Raw genomic sequence first — 5085 nt, 5'->3', positions numbered from 1 at the left:
CGAGATCAGCCTCGCCAACATGGTGAAACACAGTCTCTACTAAAAATGTAAAAATTAGCCGGCCATGGTGGCAGGTGCCTGTAATTCCAGCTACTCAGAAGGCTGAGACAGGAGAATCACTTGAACCCAGGAGACAGAGGTTGCAGCGAGCCGATATTGTGCCACTTCACTCTAGCCTGGGTGACAGAGTGAGACTCCATCTCAGAAAAACAAAAAATTAGTCAAGTGTGGTGGTGTGTGCCTGTAACCCAGCTATTCAGGAGGCTGATGCAGGAGAATTGCTTGAACCCGGGATGCAAAAGTTGCAGTGAGCTGAGATCATGGTACTGCACTCCAGCCTGGGTAGCAAAGCAAGACTCCATCGAAAAAAAAGAAAAGAAAGAAAGAGAGAGAGAAAAAGAAAGAAGGAAGGAAGGAAAGAAGGAAAGAAAAATTAGACTGGTAAGAGGGACAGGCACCACCCCTATACTCTATCACTTGGGGCTTATTCTTGTGTCAAATTTGTCTGCCTAAAGCTGTCTTCCCTTAGGATGCATTATTTCCCAGTGGTTTACACCCATAATCCCAGCACTTGGGGAGGATGTAGAGGGTGGATCACTTGAGGCCAGCAGTTTGAGACCAGCCTGGGCAACATAGTGGGACCACCCCCCGATCTCTACAAAAACAGAAAATTAGCTGGGCATGTTGGTGGCATGCACCTATAGTCCCAGCTACTTGGAAGGCTAAAGTTGGAGAATAGCTTGAGCCTGGGAGATTGAGGCTGCAGTGAGCTGTCATTGTGCCACTGCAGTGCAACCTTGGCAACAGAGAGACCCTAGCTCAAAGTAAATAAATAAAGATGTATAATTAAGAGCTTGTGAACTGATACATCTCTCACATATAATTATTTGTTTTTCTGAAAGGAAGCCCAAGAAACTGTTGCCTTTAGAAAAAGGGAAAGCTGGTATGGACAGAAGATTTGACTTTTCACTTAGCTTTTGTGATCTTGGATTTATATATTTATATATATATAATTTATATATATATATATAAAATTTTGTCAAGTATCAAGGTGCCCTAACGTAATTTAATGTAGTTTAATTAATTTCACATAGTTAACTCACTTTATTTTATTTTACGTATTTATCTGGTTCTGTGATGGAAACAGTTAAATGAGTGTCCCTCTGTCACCCAGGCCGGAGTGAAGTGGCATGATCTCAGCTCACTGCAACCTCCGCCTCCTGGGTTCAAGCACTTCTCCTGCCTCAGCCTGGGATTACAGGCACACCTCACCATGCCCAGCAAATTTTTTCTTTTTTCTTTTTTTTTTGGTAGACACAGGCTTTTACCTTGCTGGCCAGGCTGGTCTTAAGTAATCTGACCTCATTGCCCTCCCCAAATGCTGGGATTATGGGTGTGAGTCGCCACACCCAGCCCACTTAACTCACTTTAATTTAGTACTTACTATATTAGAAATGCTTTGGTAACTCTCTGTGAAGGAAAAGTAAGATATATAAGAATTGGGAGGAAAAAAGTACATATATCACTTTTGGCAGTCAATATATTTATATTCTAGAAAATCAAGCTAAAAATGACTTGACTTTGCCGTGGAATTAGCAAGATTTCAGGTGGTAAGAGTCAACTGAATTAATATAAACTAGACTGAAGATGGTGACTCATGCCTATAATCCCAGCGTTTTGGGAGGATTGCTTCAGCCCAACAGTTTGAGACTGGTCTGGGCAACATAGCATGACCCCATTTCTTTCCGTTTTGGTTTGCTTTTTTTTTTTTTTTAGAGATCTGAAGTGATTTTACTTTTATTTTCTTCCCTTTAAACCAATAATGAAATTCACAATGATTTGTGGGGTGGGGGCAGAAGGAAGGCAGTATCAAGAATCATCGGGGCTGTGGCCCGCCTGTGGAGGTGCAGGTAGGGTGGGCCCTCACTGGGGCAGCTGGAGGAGCACAGACTGCCAGCAGGTAGGTGATGTTCCAAGAGGTGAGAGCTGGTGTGCGATGTCCTCTGCAGCTTCCAGCTTGTGCAACTCTATCAGGCCGTCCCCTACAGTGGCCAGTGAGTTGGCAATCAGCTCAGCTGCCTTGGAGTCGCCCTCAGCAGAGATGATGGCCGCCTTTTTCTGCTGCTCTTCCTTTTCCACAACAAATCTGGCCGTCGCTGCTTCCTGCGGAGCCACCTGTTTGGCTTCCACTGCTTCTGTGAACTCCTTCCTGAAGGTCAGATGTGTCAAGGACACGTCGTCCAGGATGAACCCAAAGGTGGCTGCTTGCTTCGTAAGGTCAGCGCTCACCTGCCTGGAGACCAGCTCTCTCTGGGTGATCAGTTCTCCAGCATCAGAGCAAGCCACCACTGACTTGAGGATCTCGGTTGTGTTGGACGGCAGCATATGCTCATCATAGTCCCCTCCGATGCTGATGGAGATGCAGGGAAGCTGGCTAGCGACAGGCCAGAAGAGCATGCACAGTGTGATGTTAATAGTCTGTAAATCTTTGTTATCACTGATGAGTGGCACATTACGTGGCCAAGAATGGCAGTCAAAGATAATTGGTTTCTGTACCCATGGGATGAGAAAGTGAGTCCCTTCCCCTACCACAATGTCCTGTACTCCACAGAATCAGTCAAAGATGACAGCTCTGTGCCCAGCATACACATTATATAAGGTGGAGTTTACCACGCCTCCTACAAGAGCTAAGGCCAGGCCAACCTTGCCCAATGGACTCAAACACTTTGGCAGCCATGTTTTTTTCTGCTGCCAGAAGGTATGACCCTCTCATACCTGCTTCCACTCTGACCTCCACATGAATTCCCCTGACCCCATTTCTTTTTTTTTTTTTTGAGACGGAGTTTGGCTCTTGCTACCCAGGCTGGAGTGCGATGGAGTGATCTCGGCTCACTGCAACCTCTGCCTCCTGGGTTCAGGCAATTCTCCTGCCTTAGCCTCCTGAGTAGCTGGAATTACAGGCACGTGCCACCATGCCCAGCTAATTTTTTTTTGTATTTTTAGTAGAGACGGGGTTTCACCATGTTGACCAGGATGGTCTCGATCTCTTGACCTTGTGATCCACCTGCCTCGGCCTCCCAAAGTGCTGGGATTACAGGCTTGAGCCACCGCGCCCGGCCCCCCATTTCTTAAAAAAAAAAAAATAGCCAGGTGTAGTAGCTCACATGTGTGGTGCCAGCTACTTGGGAGACTGAGGTGAGAGGATCACTTGAGCTCAGGAGGTAGAGGTTGCAGTGAGCCAAGATTGTGTCACTGCACTCCAGCCTCAGTGACGGAGTGTGACTCTGACTCTAAAATGTATTTTGCTTGTGTGTATATTTATATATATACTTTTTTTTTTTCCGAGACAATGTCTCGCTCTGTCACCCAGGCTGGAGTGCAGTGGTGTGATCTCAGCTCACTGCAATCTCTGCCTCCTGGGTTCAAGCAATTCTCCTGCCTCAGCCTCCTGAGTAGCTGGGATTATGGTGTGTGACACCATACCTGGGTAATTTTTTTTTTTTTGAGTTGGAGTTTTGCTCTCGTTACCCAGGCTAGAGTGCAATGACACAATCTCGGCTTGCTGCAACCTCCACCTCCCAGGTTCAAGTGATTCTCCTGCCTTGCCTCCCAAATAGCTGGGATTACAGGCATGCGCCACTGCACCTGGCTAATTTTGTATTTTTAGTAGAGATGGGGTTTCACCATGTTGGCCAGGCTGGTCTCGAACTCCTGACCTCGTGATCCGCCCACCTCAGCCTCCCAAAGTGCTAGGATTAGAGGCATGAGCCACTGCACCTGGCCTATATATATACTTTTACTAGCATATATATCTACATATATATATATGTATGTATATATGTGTATGTATAGTATATATACCAGTAAAAGTATATATACACACATTTGACTACACTAGTAAAAGTATATATATACATACACACTTAGTATATCTATTATATATATATTCTAGTATATATAGCTATATATAAATTATATATACATATATCCTCACCGATATATAAATGATATATATAGATATATATACTGGAAAAGTCAGTGAGGAGAAAACAATCCATTAACAATACTAAATACAAACCAAACTAACGGGGAAACATTTAGGAAATAGCTTCACTTTCAACATGTAACCAGAACAACACAGTAAAGGTTGTTGCCTAGGAAGTACAAGTGAAATGCCACGCCCAGATGACTCAAGCTGGTGTCAGAGATAAGAACTTAGAGGCCCCTTTCCCGCCTAGCAGACTGGGTGCTCTCTTTTCCCATCGCTTCCTTTAAACAGACTATCCAGGCATTTGCCCACAAACATAAAGGGACTTTAAGCTCAGCTTTAAGTGATACTCTATTTGTGGCAGGCGCAACTAGCTGTGGTCAGGGTTGCAGGCAGTAAATGAATTAACCAAGACAATTGTAGGTAAAGAAAGGCAGATTTAACTGTTCTTCCTCTTTCCCTAAGCGGCCTGAGGTCATCTGTGAAAATGGTTCGCTATTCATTTGACCCGGAGAACCCCACAAAATCATGCAAATGAAGAGGTTCCAATCTTCATGTTCCCTTTAAGAACACTCGGAAACTGCTCAGACCATCAAGGATATGCATGTACAAAAAGCCACGAAGTATCTGAAAGATGTCACTTTATAGAAACGGTGCGTCCCATTCCAACGTTACAGTGCTGGAGCTGGCCGGTGTGCCCAGACCAAACGGGCCGGACACAAGGTTGGTGGCCCAAAAAGAGTGCTGAATTTTTGCTGCACATGCTTAAAAATGCAGAGAGTCATGCTGAATTTAAGGGTTTAGATGTAGATTCTTCGGCCATTGAGCATATCCAAGTGAATAAGCCACCTAAGATGAGCAGCTGGACCCACAGAGCTCATGATCGGCTTAACCCTTACATGAGCTTTCCCTGCCACACTGAGATGATCCTTACTGAAAAGGAACAGATTGTTCCTAAACCAGAAGAAGAGGTTGCCCAGAAGAAAAAGATATCGTAGGCCAGGCATGGTGGCTCACGCGTATAATCTCAGCAGTTTGGGAGGCCGAGGCAGGTGGATTACCCGGTCAGATCGAGACCAGCCTGACCAAAATGATGA

General features: G+C 45.1%; 1 pseudogene; it reads right to left on the bottom strand.

Moving 5' to 3' along the window:
• Positions 1–1923: 1923 nt before the first annotated feature.
• LOC100406705 (prohibitin 1 pseudogene) lies at positions 1924–2584 on the bottom strand (annotated as a pseudogene).
• Between the last annotated feature and the right edge of the window lie 2501 nt (positions 2585–5085).

This window comes from Callithrix jacchus, chromosome 5 (genome assembly GCF_049354715.1).
Source record: "Callithrix jacchus isolate 240 chromosome 5, calJac240_pri, whole genome shotgun sequence".
Taxonomy (NCBI): domain Eukaryota; kingdom Metazoa; phylum Chordata; class Mammalia; order Primates; family Cebidae; genus Callithrix; species Callithrix jacchus.
Note: the sequence above shows the minus strand (reverse complement) of the source record. Positions and strands in the feature narration are given on the sequence as shown.